The sequence below is a fragment of the Neovison vison genome, chromosome X, assembly GCF_020171115.1.
Source record: "Neovison vison isolate M4711 chromosome X, ASM_NN_V1, whole genome shotgun sequence".
NCBI lineage: Eukaryota > Metazoa > Chordata > Mammalia > Carnivora > Mustelidae > Neogale > Neogale vison.
Window position 1 is genome coordinate 86,107,791 of NC_058105.1, and position 16,152 is coordinate 86,123,942.

Below are 16,152 nucleotides of genomic sequence, written 5' to 3' on the forward strand. Positions count from 1 at the left end.
GTAATGTCTTTTTTTCTGGTTTTGATTTCAGAATAATTTTGTCTTTATAAAATGAGTTTGGAATTATAAAGGTAAGTATGATGGGGGACAGTGAGAGGAGAGTTCAGAGTAGTGTAATCTCAGCTGGATGTGGAGGAAAATGAGAGGAGAAAAGAATTTTGGGTTTGGATCTATTCTCTGCTTTTTAATTCTTTTGGAAGAGCTTATGTAGAATTGGTATTCATTCCACCTTAAATGTTTCATAGAATTCACTAATGAAGTCATCTGAACTTGAAGTGTTCTTTTGGAAATATTTTAACATGATTTCAATTTCTTTAATACATAATGAGACATTGCAGGTTGTCTGTTTCTTCCTGAGTAAGCTTTAGTAGTTTTGTTTTTCAAGTAACTTTTCAAAAACTAAATCTAAATGGTCAAAACTATCAGCATAAGGTTGATAATAATATTTCTGTATTATCCTTCTGGTATCTGTACACATATTAGTGATATCCCTCTTGTATTTCTGATGAGAAATTTACATATTCTGTCTCCTCTTCTGATCAATCTACCTAGAGATTTATCAGTTTATTGAGTTAGACAAATCTGCTTTTGGTTTCACTGGGGATTTTTTTATTGTTTTCATCTTAGAGTTCATTAATTTTTGCTTTCATCTTTATTTTTTCTTTTGTTTACTTTGGATTCAATTTGCTTTTCTTATCCTAGTTTAAGATGCAAATATTTAATTATTGTTATGAGAACCTTTTAATGCAATTATTCTCAAAATTCCAATGGCATTCTTTTACAGAAATAGTAAAAACTGTCTTAAAATCCAAAAGACCCCTAACAGCCAAAGTGTTTCTGACAAAGAAAGACTAGGCAAGAGGCAACACACTTCTTGATTTCAAACTTTATTAACAAATTACAGTAATCAAAACACTATGGTAGTGGCATAAATATAGACACACAGACCAATAAAACAAAACCACGAGTCAGAAATAAAATCATGTATATATGATCAATTAATATTTGACAAGGGAACAAAGATGCAGAAAAGACAGTCTCTTCAATAAATGGTGCTGGGAAAATTGGACGTTCACATGCTAAATAAAAAAAAAATTGGACCCCTATTTTATACCATTCAAAATTTAAGACCTGAAACTGTAAAACTCCCAATAAAAAGCATAGGGAAATAGCCTCTGGACATAGGTTTTAGAAATAATTTGAGGGGTAGGACACTTAAAGCACAAACAACAAAAGCGAAAATCAACAAGTAGAGCTACATTAAGCTAAAAAGCTTATGCATGACAAAGGAAACAATCAACAGAATGAAAAGGCAACCTATGGAATGGGAGAACATATTTGCAAGCTACACATCAGACAACTCAATAGCAACAATACAAATAACCCAGTTTAAAAATACAAATAACCCAGTTTAAAAATATAGGCAAGGGACCTGAATAGACATTTTTTCAAAAAGATATTTAAATGACTGACAGGTACATGAAAAGATGCTTAATATCATGAATCATTAGGAGAATGCCAGTCAAAAGTGATACAATGAGGTATCACCCCACACCTCTTAGGATGGCTATCATTAAAAAAAAATACCAAGAGGTAACAACTGCTGGAAAGGATGTAGAGAAAGGGAAAACTTGTGCACTGTTGGTGGGAATGTAAATTGGCATAGCTACTGTGGAAAATAGTATGGAGGGTCCTGAAAAAATTAAAAATAGAACTACCATATGATCCAGCAATTCCACTTCTGGGTATATATTCAAAAAAATTTTTTTACTGTGTTATGTTAGTCACCATAAAATACATCATTAGCTTTTGATGCAGTGTTCCAAGATTCATTGTTTATGTACAACACCTAGTGCTCCATGCAAACCATTGCCTTGAAGACCTGTCTGTACTACATGTTCATCACAGTATTACTCATAATAGCCAAGATATGGAAACAACTTAAGTATTAATAGATAAATTTCATATATATTTAATACTTATTATAGAAAATATATATAACATATATAATACAAATTATATATATAATACTATTCTGTCATTAAAAATGAGAAAATGAGAACATCCTGCTATTTGCAACACCATGGATGGAACCTTAGAGCATTATGCTAAGTGAAATAAGTCAGAGAAGAAGAAATACTGTATAATTTCCTTATATGGGGAATCAAAAAAAATCCAAGCTCATAGAACAGAGATCAGATTTCTGGTTGTCAGGGGCAGGGGAGGGGGAAGCCGGAAAATTGGATGAAGATGGTCAAAAGCTACAAATGTCCAATTATAAGATGGATAAATTCTGGGGATGTAATATACAACATGATGGCTATGCTGACAATAGTGTTTTGTGTATTTGAAAATTGCTTAGAGAGTAGATCTTAATAAATCTCATTATAAAGAAGAAAATTTTGCAACTTTGTGAGGAAATGAATGGAACTAATGGAAAGGAATAACTAAACTTATTGTGGTAATCATTTCACAAGTATACATATATCAAGTTATTATATTGTATAACTTAAACTTATACAATATTATATGTCAATTGTGTCTCCATGAAGCTTTTAAAAAAAGGACTGTGTTTGAGAATTTTTTTAAAGATTTTATTTATTTATTTGACAGAGAGAAATCACAAGTAGATGGAGAGGCAGGCAGAGAGAGAGGGAGAGGGAAGCAGGCTCCCTGCTGAGCAGAGAGCCCAATGCAGGACTCGATCCCAGGGCCCTGAGATCATGACCTGAGCCGAAGGCAGCGGCCCAACCCACTGAGCCACCCAGGCGCCCCTGTTTGAGAATTTTTTAAAAAGGAATGTGTTAATTAGTTTCCAGTTATTTGTGAATTTTCCAGAAAATTCTCTGGTACTGATTTGTAATGGAATTCCATCATGGTCAGAGAATATTTTTATATGACTTGTTTCTGTATAAATTTATTGAGTCTCTATTTCATGGTCCAAAATAGACTTACTTTGTGAAATGTTTAATGTGCATTTGAGGTGAATGTATATTTTTCTCTCCTTGAGTAGAATATTTAATAAATACCACTCAGGTCAATTTGATTGGTAGTGTTTTTCAAGTCTACATTTTCTTTGCTATTTCTCTACTTGTAATATAAATTATTAAGGCAGTGGTATTGAAATCTCACTGTGGATTTGTCTATTTCCCCTTACAGTCCTAGTAATTTTGTTTCATACATTTTGAGTCTCTGTTTTAAAGAACATGAACATTTAGGATTTTTTTTGTCTTTTGATTAATTTATCCCTTTATTATTATGAAAAGATTTTGTTTATCCTTGGTGATATTCTTTGTCCTGAAATCCACTTTGATATTAGTGTAGCCATTAAAACTCTCATATATTTATTGCTTTCATAATACATCTTTTTCCATACTTTAAATTTTTTGTGTGTTTACATTTGAAGAGTATTTATTGTAAACTGTATATTTTTGGTCTTGATTTTTACATTCAATCTGACAATCTTAGCCTTTTAATTATGATTTTCAGACCATTTAAATTTAATTCACTTATTGTCCAGAGGAGTCAAGATGACAGAGTTATAGGGGGACCCTATGCATCCCTTGTCCCTGAAACACAACTAGATAAGTATCAAATCATTCTGAACACCCAAGAAATGGATCTGAGGACTGAGAGAACAAGCCACAACTAGAGAAAGAAAAGAAGCCACATTGTGGAAGGTAAAGAGTGTGGAGATGTGACTTGGGGGAGAAAATAATCATAGGTTCTGTGGAGGGGAGGGAGTCCTGATGACACACAGAGGGGAGAGAGAGAGAGAGATAGTTAGAGATAGAGATAGATAGATAGGTAGATAGAGAGAACACACTGCATGGTGGAATGCACAAGAAAAACACTTCCCCAAAACCATTGAATGGGAAAATTATAGGGGTTGACTATCATGAGTGTTTATAAGCAGGAGAACTCAAAGACTGAAGTTTTTGAAGTCCCCATCATCGCAGGTGTGGATCCTGGTGGGCATAGCAGTTCTGTGGAGAAGGAGGGCAGAGGCCCAGAAGTGGACAAAAGAGTCTGAATGCATTTGGGAGAGGAGGCAATGCCTTTCCAGGAACAAAAGAGCTGGCAGGTGCCATTGAGCTGCTCCATTCATTAGCATAGGAGCAGAGACACCTGATGAGGGCAGTTAACTGAGATGCCAACTTTTTTCTGGGTTTTACCACAGACTCCATGACTTTCATTCATGTGCCTGTCCTTCTGGGACAAACTTCACCAGCCACAATGCAATAAAACCTCCCAGAGGATCAGTATGGGTCCACATGGCACCAGGTCCCAAAAATGTGGAGTTTTGAAACACAGCCAGCAGGCATGAGATAAAACACAGGAACATTACACCACTGGGAGGGAAGATGGACTGGACACAGACAGGGTGAAGGCAAGGATTTGAGGGATCCCTGGGACACAAGAGGGGAGATTTTCTACTCTTCTGTGAGGTCTTCCTGAACAGTGGCAATTGAGATTTCCCCTCTTGAGGGACAAGAGAGCAGGTTGATGCCATTTCCCTTGCCTATGTCAGCATGGATGAACTTCAGTGAGCAGCACAGTGCTCACAGTAGAGGCTTGAGGAGCTTACACCAATTCCTAGCCCCCTGTACTCTCCAGGTGCTTTTTTTTTTAAATAAGGGCAAGTGTGCCTGAGAGCCAGAGCAGCAGCAGGTCTCTCCCCTAGAAGACCAGGATAAATCCTGTGCATGCACCAAGTCTACCAACCATAGAGTGCTGCAAAGCTTCAGCTCTAGTGAAAACAGGATCTAGCCTCATTTAACAAGCAGACCAAAGCACACCTAGTTAAAACTTGCCACACACTGTATAAGATTCAAACACTGTCCACTTAAGGCATGGAGAAACTCAGCAGAGGACTGACCTAAGGGAAAGAAGAGACAAAACACAACAGCAGAGTGTACACAGCAATCATCAGCAATGTTTCCTAAAGCACCAGACCCTGGACAGTATATGACCTCTTCTTAATATATCCATTACTCTCAAGAGGAAGAAACATAACAAATTTTCCTAACACACAGAAGGAGACAGAGACTCAGACAAAATGATAAGATGGAAGAATTCATCCCAAAAGAAAGAGCAGAAAAAATTCATAGCTAAGGATCTAACAGGAACAGATGTAAGAAATATGCCTGAAACAGAATTTAAAATCACAGTCATAAGGATAGCAGCTAGGCTTTAAATGACATAGAAGACCCCAAGGAGTCACTTACCTCAGAGATAAAAGACCTAAAAACTACTCATGCTGAAATAAAAAATGCTATAACTGGGATGTGGAACTGATTATATGTAATGACCACAGGATGGAAGAATCAGAGGAATGAATAGGTGATATAGAAGATAAAGTAATAGGATATAAGTCAAGATGGTAGCAGGAGATCAGCTAGATAGCTTATCTAAAGATTGCAAACACCTACAAATCCAAGGGCAGATTGAAGAGAAGAAGAACAGCAATTCTAGAAACAGAAAATCAACCACTTTCTGAAAGGTAGGACTGGCGGAGAAGTGAATCCAAGGCGACGGGAAGATAGACCCTTGGGGAAGGGGCCAGCTCCCGGCAAGTGGCAGAGCAACGGAGCACAAAACCGGGACTTTTAAGTCTGTTCTGCTGAGGGACATTGCTCCAGAGGCTAAACCGGGGTGAAGCCCACAGGGGGTCAGCGTGGCCTCAGGTCCCACAGGGTCACAGAAGGATCGGGGCTGTCTGAGTGTCACAGAGCTTACAGGTATCAGAACGGGGAAGCTGGCTACAGAGGCAAAGCCGAGGAGTGAGCTCCCATCTTGGGGTTACCTCATCGCAGGCTCGATGAGCTTGGAGCCTGGCCAGAGGCCAGGGAGACGGGAATAATTGGGGGCTATTCTCTGAGGGTGCACTAAGGAGTGGGGCCCCGGGCTCTCGGCTCCTCAGGGCCAGAGACCAGGAGGCCGCTATTTTCATTCCCGTCCTCCAGAACTCTATGGAAAGCGATCAGGGAACAAAAGCACCCGAAAGAAAACCCAAACAGATGACTCAGCCTGGCCCCTGGTAAGGGCAGTGCAATTCCGGCTGGGGTAAAGACACTTGAGAATCACTACAACAGGCCCCTCCCCAAGAAGATCAACAAGAAATCCAGCCAGGACCAAGTTCACCTATTAGGGAGTGCAGGTTCAATACAAAGGAGAGCAGCGGAATTCCAGAGGAGGAGAAAGCAAAGCACGGAACTCATGGCTTTCTCCCCATGCTTCTTTAGTCTTGCAGTTAATTTAATTTTTTTTCTGTTTTTTTCTCTTCTTCTGCTAATCTTTTATTAACTATTACCCTTTTCTTTTTTAACATTTTTAACGTTTTTAACTAGTTTATCTGATATATTATATATATATAATATATATAACTAGTTTATCTGATCTATATAATATATATATTTTTCTTTTTTATACTTTTTTTTATTCGTTTTCCCTTTTAAATTGTTTCTTTTCTTTCTTTTTTTTTTTCCTTTCTGAACCTCTTTTTATCCCCCTTCTCTCCCCTCACAATTTGGGATCTCTTCTGATTTGGCTAAAGCATATTTTCCTGGGGTGGTTGCCACCCTTTTAGTATTTTACTTACTCCTTCATATACTCTTATCTGTACAAAATGACAAGGCAGAAAAATTCACCACACACAAAAAAAGAACAAGAGGCAGTACTGAAAGCTAGTGACCTAATCAATACAGACTTTGGTAATATGTCAGATCTAGAGTTCAGAATGACGATGCTCAAGGTTCTAGCCAGGCTCGAAAAAGGAATGGAAGATATTAGAGAAAACCTCTCAGGAGATATAAAAGCCCTTTCTGGAGAAATAAAAGAACTAAAATCTAACCACGTTGAAATCAAAAAAGCTATTAATGAGGTACAATAAAAAATGGAGGCTCTCACTGCTAGGATAAATGAGTCAGAAGAAAGAATTAGCGATATAGAAGACCAAATGACAGAGAATAGAGAAGCTGAGCAAAAGAGAGACAAACAGCTACTGGACCACGAGGGGGAGAATTCGAGAGATAAGTGACACCATAAGACGAAACAACACTATAATAATTGGGATTCCAGAAGAAGAAGAAAGAGAGAGGGGAGCAGAAGGTACACTGGAGAGAATTATTGGGGAGAATTTCCCCAATATGGCAAAAGAAACAAGCATCAAAATCCAGGAGGTGCAGAGAACACCCCTCAAAATCAATAAGAATACGTCCACACCCCGTCACCTAACAGTAAAAGTTACAAGTCTTAGTGACAAAGAGAAAATCCTGAAAGCAGCCCGGGAAAAGAAGTCTGTAACATACAATGGTAAAAATATTAGATTGGCAGCAGACTTATCCACAGAGACCTGGCAGGCCAGAAAGAGCTGACATGATATATTCAGAGCACTAAATGAGAAGGACATGCAATCAAGAATACTATATCCAGCTAGGCTATCATTGAAAATAGAAGGAGAGAGAAAAAGCTTCCAGGGCAAACAAAAACTGAAAGAATTTGCAAACACCAAACCAGCTCTACAGGAAATATTGAAAGGGTCCTCTAAGCAAAGAGAGAGCCTAAAAGTAGTAAATCAGAAAGGAACAGAAACAATATACAGCAACAGTCACCTTACAGGCAATACAATGGCACTAAAATCATATCTCTCAATAGTTACCCTGAACGTTAATGGGCTAAATGCCCCAATCAAAAGACACAGGGTATCAGAATGGATAAAAAAACAAAACCCAACTATGTGTTGCCTACAAGAAACTCATTTTAAACCCGACGACACCTTCAGATTTAAAGTGAGGGGGTGGAAAACAATTTACCACGCTAATGGACATCAGAAGAAAGTAGGAGTGGCAATCCTTATATCAGATCGATTAGATTTTAAGCCAAAGACTATAATAAGACATGAGGAAGGACACATATAATACTCAAAGGATCTGTCCAACAAGAAGATCTAACAATTTTAAATACCTATGCCCCCAACGTGCGAGCAACGAACTATATAAACCAATTAATAACAAAATCAAAGAAACACATCAACAATAATATAATAATAGTAGGGGACTTTAACACTCCCCTCACTGAAATGAACAGATCATCCAAGCAAAAGATGAACAAGGAAATAAAGGCCTTAAATGACACACTGGACCAGATGGACATCACAGATATATTCAGAACACTTCATCCCAAAGCAATAGAATACACATTCTTCTCTAGTGCACATGGAACATTCTCCAGAATAGATCACATCCTCAGTCCTAAATTAGGTCTCAACCGGTATCAAAAGATTGGAATCATTCCCTGCATATTTTCAGACCACAATGCTCTGAAGCTAGAACTCAATCACAAAAGGAAATTTGGAAAGAACCCAAAAACATGGAGACTAAACAGCATCCTTCTAAAGAATGAATGGATCAACCAGGAAATTAAAGAGGAATTGAAAAAATTCAAGGAAACAAATGATAATGAAAACACAATGGTTCAAAATCTGTGGGACACAACAAAGGCAGTCGTAAGAGGAAAATATATACTGGTACAGGCCTTTCTCAAGAAACAAGAAAGTTCTCAGGTACACAACCTAACCCTGCACCTAAAGTAGCTGGAGAAATAACAAGAAAGAAACCCTAAACCCAACAGGAGAAGAGAAATAATAAAGATCAGAGCAGAAATCAATGAATTAGAAACCAAAAAAAAAAAAAAAACAATAAAACAAATCAATGAAACTAGGAGCTGGTTCTTTGAAAGAATTAAGAAGATTGATAAACCCCTGGCCAGGCTTATCAAAAAGAAAAGAGAAAGGACCCAAATAAATAAAATCGTGAATGAAAGAGGAGAGATCACAAAAGACCAAAGAAATACAGAAAATTATAAGAACATACTATGAGCAACTCTATGCCAACAGATGTGAAGAAATGGTTGCATTCCTAGAGACATATAAACTACCACAACTGAACCAGGAAGAAATAGAAAGCCTGAACAGACTCATAACCAGTAAAGAAATTGAAACAGTCATCAAAAATCTCCAAACAAACAAAACCCCGGACCAGACGGCTTCCCAGGGGAATTCTACCAAACATTTAAAAAAGAATGAAATCCTATTCTCCTGAAACTGTTCCAAAAAATAGAAATGGAAGAAAAACTTCCAAACTCATTTTATGAGGCCAGGATCACCTTGATCCCAAAAACCAGAGAAGGATCCCATCAAAAAAGAGAACTACAGACCAATATCCTTGATGAACACAGATGTGAAAATTCTCACCAAAATACTAGCCAATAGAATTCAACAGTACATTAAAAGGATTATTCACCATGACCAAGTGGTATTTATTCCAGGGCTCCAAGGTTGGTTCAACATCCACAAATCAATTACTGTGATACAACACCTTAATAAAAGAAAGAACAAGAACCATATGATACTCTCAATAGATGCTGAAAAAGCATTTGACAAAGTACAGCATCCCTTCCTGATCAAAACGCTTCAAAGTGTAGGGATAGAGGGCACATACCTCAATATCATCAAAGCCATCTATGAAAAACCCACCGCAAATATCATTCTCAATGGAGAAAAACTGAAAACTTTTCACTAAGGTCAGGAACACGGCAGGGATGTCCATTATCACCACTGCTATTCAACATAGTACTAGAAGTCCTAGCCTCAGCAATCAGACAACAAAAGGAAATTAAAGGCATCCAAATCAGCAAAGAAGAAGTCAAACTGTTACTCTTCACAGATGATATGATACTATATGTGCAAAACCCAAAAGACTCCACTCTAAAACTGCTAGAACTTGTACAGGAATTCAGTAAAGTGTCAGGATGTAAAATCAATGCACAGAAATCAGTTGCAGTCCGGAATTGTGATGCCACCGACTTTGGCTTTGTTTTTCAATATCCCTTTGGCTATTCGAGGTCTTTTCTGGTTCCATATAAATTTTAAAATTATTTGTTCCATTTTTTGAAAAAGATGGATGGTACTTTGATAGGAATTGCATTAAATGTGTTGATTGCTTTAGGTAGCATAGACATTTTCACAATATTTATTCTTCCGATCCAGGAGCATGGAACATTTTTCCATTTCTTTGTGTCTTCCTCAATTTCTTTCATGAGTACTTTATAGTTTTCTGAGTATAGATTCTTAGCCTCTTTGGTTAGGTTTATTCCTAGGTATCTTAGGGTTGGGGTGCAATTTTAAATGGGATTGAGTCCTTAATTTCTCTATCTTCTGTCTGTCATCATCAAGACAGCATGGTACTGGCACAAAAACAGACACATAGACCAATGGAACAGAATAGAGAGCCCAGAAATAGACCCTCAACTCTATGGTCAACTAATCTTTGACAAAGCAGGAAAGAATGTCCAATGGAATAAAGACAGCCTCTTCAATAAATGGTGTTGGAAAAATTGGACAGCTACGTGCAGAAAAATGAAACTGGACCATTTCCTTACACCACACACAAAAATAAACTCAAAATGGATGAAGGAACTCAATGTGAGAAAGGAATCCATCAAAATCCTTGAGGAGAACACAGGCAGCAAACTCTTCGACCTCAGCCGCAGCAACATCTTCCTAGGAACATCGCCAAAAGCAAGGGAAGCAAAGGCAAAAATGAACTGTTGGGATTTCATCAAGATCAAAAGCTTTTGCACAGCAAAGGAAACAGTTAACAAAATCAAAAGACAACTGACAGAATGGGAAAAGATATTTGCAAACGACATATCAGATAAAGGACTAGTGTCCAAAATCTATAAAGAACTTAACAAACTCAACACCCAAAGAACAAATAATCCAATCAAGAAATGGGCAGACGACATGAACAGACATTTCTGCAAAGAAGACATCCAGATGGCCAACAGACACATGAAAAAGTGCTCCATATCACTTGGCATCAGGGAAATACAAATCAAAACCACAATGAGATATCACCTCACACCAGTCAGAATGGCTAAAATCAACAAGTCAGGAAATGACAGATGCTGGCGAGGATGCAGTGAGGATCCTCGTGAGGATCCCACTGTTGGTGGGAATGCAAGCTGGTGCAGCCACTCTGGAAAACAGCATGGAGGTTCCTCAAAATGTTGAAAATAGAACTGCCCTATGACCCAGCAATTGCACTACTGGGTATTTACCCTAAAGATACAAATGTAGTGATCCAAAGGGGCATGTGCACCCGAATGTTTATAGCAGCAATGTCCACAATAGCCAAACTATGGAAAGAACCTAGATGTCCATCAACAGATGAATGGATAAAGAAGATGTGGTATATATACAAAATGGAATGCTATTCAGCCATCAAAAGAAACGAAATCTTGCCATTTGTGACAGCATGGATGGAACTAGAGCGTATCATGCTTAGTGAAATAAGTCAAGCGGAGAAAGACAACTATCATATGATCTCCCTGATATGAGGAAGTAGTGATGCAACATGGGGGCTTAAGTGGGTAGAAGAAGAATCCATGAAACAAGATGGGATAGGGAGGGAGACAAACCATAAGTGACTCTTAATCTCACGAAACAAACTGTGGGTTGCTGGGGGGATGGGGGTTGGAAGAAGGGGGGTAGGGATATGGACATTGGGGAGGGTATGTGCTTTTGGGTAAATTGGAAGGGGTGGTGAACCATGAGAGACTATGGACTCTGAAAAACAATCTGAGGGGAGTGAAGTGGTGGAGGGGTGGGAGGTTGGGGTACAAGGTGGTGGGTATTATAGAGGGCACGGCTTGCATGGAGCACTGGGTGTGGTGAAAAAATAATGAATACTGTTTTTCAGAAAATAAAAAATTGGGAAAAAAAAGAAATCAGTTGCATTTCTCTACAACAACAAAAAGACAGAAGAAAGAGAAATTATGGAGTCAATCCCATTTTCAATTGCACCCAAAACCATAAGATACCTAGGAATCAATCTAACCAAAGAGGCACAGAATCTATACTCAGAAAACTATAAAGTACTCATGAAAGAAATTGAGGAAGACACAAAGGAATGGAAAAATGTTCCATGCTCCTGGATTGGAAGAATAAATATTGTGAAAATGTCTAAGCTACCTAAAGCAATCAACACATTTAATGCAATTCCTATCAAAGTACCATCCCTCTTTTTCAAAGAAATGGAACAAATAATTTTAAAATTTATATGGAACCAGAAAAGACCTCGAATAGCCAAAGGGATATTGACAAAGAAAGCCAAAGTTGGTGGCATCACAATTCGAGACTTCAAGCTCTATTACAAAGCTGTCATCATCAAGGCAGCATGGTACTTGCACAGAAACAAAAACATAGATCTATGGAAGAGAATAGAGAGCCTAGAAAAAGACCCTGAACTCTATGGTCAACTAAGGACAGCCTCTTCAATAAATGGTGTTGGGAAAATTGGACAGCCACATGCAGAAAAATGAAATTGGACCATTTCCTTATACCACACAAGATAATAGACTCAAAATGGATGAAGGACCTCAATGTGAGAAAGGAATCCACCAAAATCCTTGAGAAGAACACAGGCAGCAACCTCTTCGACCTCAGCCACAGCAACATCTTCATAAGACCATCGCCAAAGGCAAGGGAAGCAAGGGCAAAAATGAACTATTGGGATTTTATCAAGATCAAAAGCCTTTGCACAGCAAAGGAAACAGTTAACAAAACGAAAAGACAACTGACATAATGGGAGAAGGTATTTGCAAACGACATATTAGATAAAGGGCTAGTGTCCAAAATCTATAAAGAGCTTAGCAAACTCAACACCCAAAGAACAAATAATCCAATCAAGAAATGGGCAGAAGACATGAACAGATATTTCTGCAAAGAAGACATCCAGATGGCGAACAGACACATGAAAAAGTGCTCCATATCACTGAACATCAGGGACCATTCCATGCTCTTGGATCGGAAGAATAAACATTGTTAAAATGTCTATACTGCCTAGAGCAATCTATACTTTTAATGCCATTCCGATCAAAATTCCACCGGCATTCTTCAAAGAGCTGGAGCAAATAATCCTAAAATTTGTATGGAATCAGAAGAGACCCCGAATCGCTAAGGAAATGTTGAAAAACAAAAATAAAGCTGGCGGCATCACCTTACCTGATTTCAAGCTTTATTACAAAGCTGTGATCACCAAGACAGCATGGTACTGGCTTCAAAACAGATGCATAGACCAGTGGAACAGAGTAGAGAGCCCTGATATGGACCCTCAACTCTATGGTCAATTAATCTTTGACAAAACAGGAAAAAATATACAGTGGAAAAAAGACAGTCTCTTCAATAAATGGTGCTGGGAAAACTGGACAGCTATATGTAGAAGAATGAAACTCGACCATTCTCTTACACCGTACACAAAGATCAACTCAAAATGGATAAAAGACCTCAATGTGAGTCAGGAATCCATCAGAATCTTAGAGGAGAACATAGGCAGTAATCTCTTTGATATCAGCCACAGCAACTTCTTTCAAGATACGTCTCCAAAGGCAAAGGAAACAAAAGCGAAAATAAACTTCTGGGACTTCATCAAAATCAAAAGTTTCTGCACAGCAAAGGAAGCATTCAACAAAACAAAGAGGCAACCCACGGAATGGGAGAAGATATTTGCAAATGACAGTACAGACAAAAGGTTGATATCCAGGATCTATAATGAACTCCTCAAACTCAACCCACACGAAACAGACAAACACATCAAAAAATGGGCAGAAGATATGAACAGACACTTCTCCAATCAAGAAATACAAATGGCTATCAGACACATGAAAAAATGCTCATCATCATTAGCCCTCAGGGAGATTCAAATTAAAACCACATTGAGATATCACCTTACACTAGTTAGAATGGCCAAAATTAACAAAACAGGAAACAACATGTGTTGGAGAGGATGTGGAGAAAGGGGAACCCTCTTACACTGTTGGTGGGAATGCAAGTTGGTGTAGCCTCTTTGGAGAACAGTGTGGAGATTCCTCAAGAAATTAAAAATAGAGCTTCCCTACGACCCTGCAATTGCACTCCTGGGTATTTACCCCAAAGATACAGATGTCGTGAAAAGAAGGGCCATCTGTACCCCAATGTTTATAGCAGCAATGGCCACAGTCGCCAAACTATGGAAAGAACCAAGATGCCCTTCAACGGATGAATGGATAAGGAAGATGTGGTCCATATACACTATGGAGTACTATGCCTCCATCAGAAAGGACGAATATCCAACTTTTATAGCAACATGGACGGGACTGGAAGAGATTATGCTGAGTGAAATCAGTCAAGCAGAGAGAGTCAATTATCATATCTTTTCACTCATTTGTGGAGCATAACCAATAGCATGGAGGACAAGGGGCGTTAGAGTGGAGTAGGGAATTTGGGTAAATTGGAAGGGGAGGTGAATCATGAGAGACTATGGACTCTGAAAAACAGTCTGAGGGGTTTGAAGTGGCGGGGTGGGGTGGGAGGTTGGGGTACCAGGTGGTGGGTATTATAGAGGGCACGGCTTGCATGGAGCACTGGGTGTGGTGAAAAAATAATGAATACTGTTTTTCTGAAAATAAATAAATTGGGGGAAAAAAAACCACAATGAGATATCACCTCACACCAGTCAGAATGGCTATAATTAACAAGACAGGAAATGACAGATGCTGGCGAGGATGCGGAGAAAGGGGAAACCTCCTACACTGTTGGTGGGAATGCAATATGGTGCAACCACTCTGGAAAACAGCATGGAGGTTCCTCAAAATGTTGAAAATAGAACTACCCTATGACCCAGAAATTGCACTACTGGGTATTTACCCTAAAGATACAAACGTAGTGATCCGTAGGGGCACGTGCACCTGATTGTTTATAGCAGCAATGTCTACAATAGCTAAACAATGGAAAGAATCTAGATGTCCATCAACAGATGTATGGATAAAGAAGAAGTGGTATATATACACAATGGAATACTATGCAGCCATCAAAAGAAACGAAATCTTGCCATTTGCGATGTCGTGGATGGAACTGGAGGGTATTATGCTTAGCGAGATGAGTCAATCGGAGAAAGACAACTATCATATGCTCTCCCTGATATGAGGAAGTGGAGCTGCAACATGGGGGGGTTAAGGGGGTAGGAGAAGAATAAATGAAACAAAATGGGATTGGGAGGGAGACAAACAATAAGTGACTCTTAATGTCACAAAACAAACTGAGGGTTACTGGGGGGAGGGGGTTTGGAGAGGGGGATGGGGATATGGACATTGGGGAGGGTATGTGCTATGGTGAGTGCTGTGAAGCATGTAAACCTGGCGATTCACAGATCTGTACACATGGGGATAAAAATATATGTTTATAAAAATTAAAAAAATTTTAAATAGAAGATAAAATAATAGAAAACTATGAAGCTGAAAAGAAGAGGGAAAGAAAAATATTGTATTGCAAGTGTAGACTTAGGGAACTCAGTGAATCCGTAGAGCATAATAACATTCATATTATAGGAGTCCCAGAAGAAGAAGAGAGGGAAAAAAGGGGCAGAAAACTTATTTGAGCAAACCATAGCTGAAAACTTCCCTACTCTGCGGTAGGAAGCAGACATTCAAATGCAGGAGGCACAGAGCACTCCCATGAAAATCAACAAAAGCAGGCCAACACCAAGACATATCATAGTATAATTTTCAAAACATAGAGAAACAAAAAATCCTGAGAGCAGCAAGGGAAAAGAAATCCCAAGCACCTTGGTAGATCAGTTGGTTAAGTGTCAGACTCTTGATTTCAACACAGGCCATGATCTCAGTGTTGTAAGATTGTGCCCCATGTCAGGCTCTGTGGTTTTTTTTAAAATTAATTAATTAATTAATTAATTAAATTTTATTTTCAGCATGACAGTATTCATTATTTTTTCACCACACCCAGTGCTCCATGCAATCCATGACCTCTATAATACCCACCACCTGGTATCCCAACCTCCCACCCCCCGCCACTTCAAACCCCTCAGATTGTTTTTCAGAGTCCATAGTCTCTCATGGTTCACCTCCCTTTCCAATTTCCCTCAACTCCCTTCTCCTCTCTAACTCCCCATGTCCTCCATGCTATTTGTTATTCACAAATAAGTGAAGCCATATGATAATTGACTCTCTCTGCTTGACGTATTTCACTCAGCATAATCTCTTCCAGTCCCGTCCATGTTGCTACAAAAGTTGGGTATTCATCCTTTCTGATGGAGG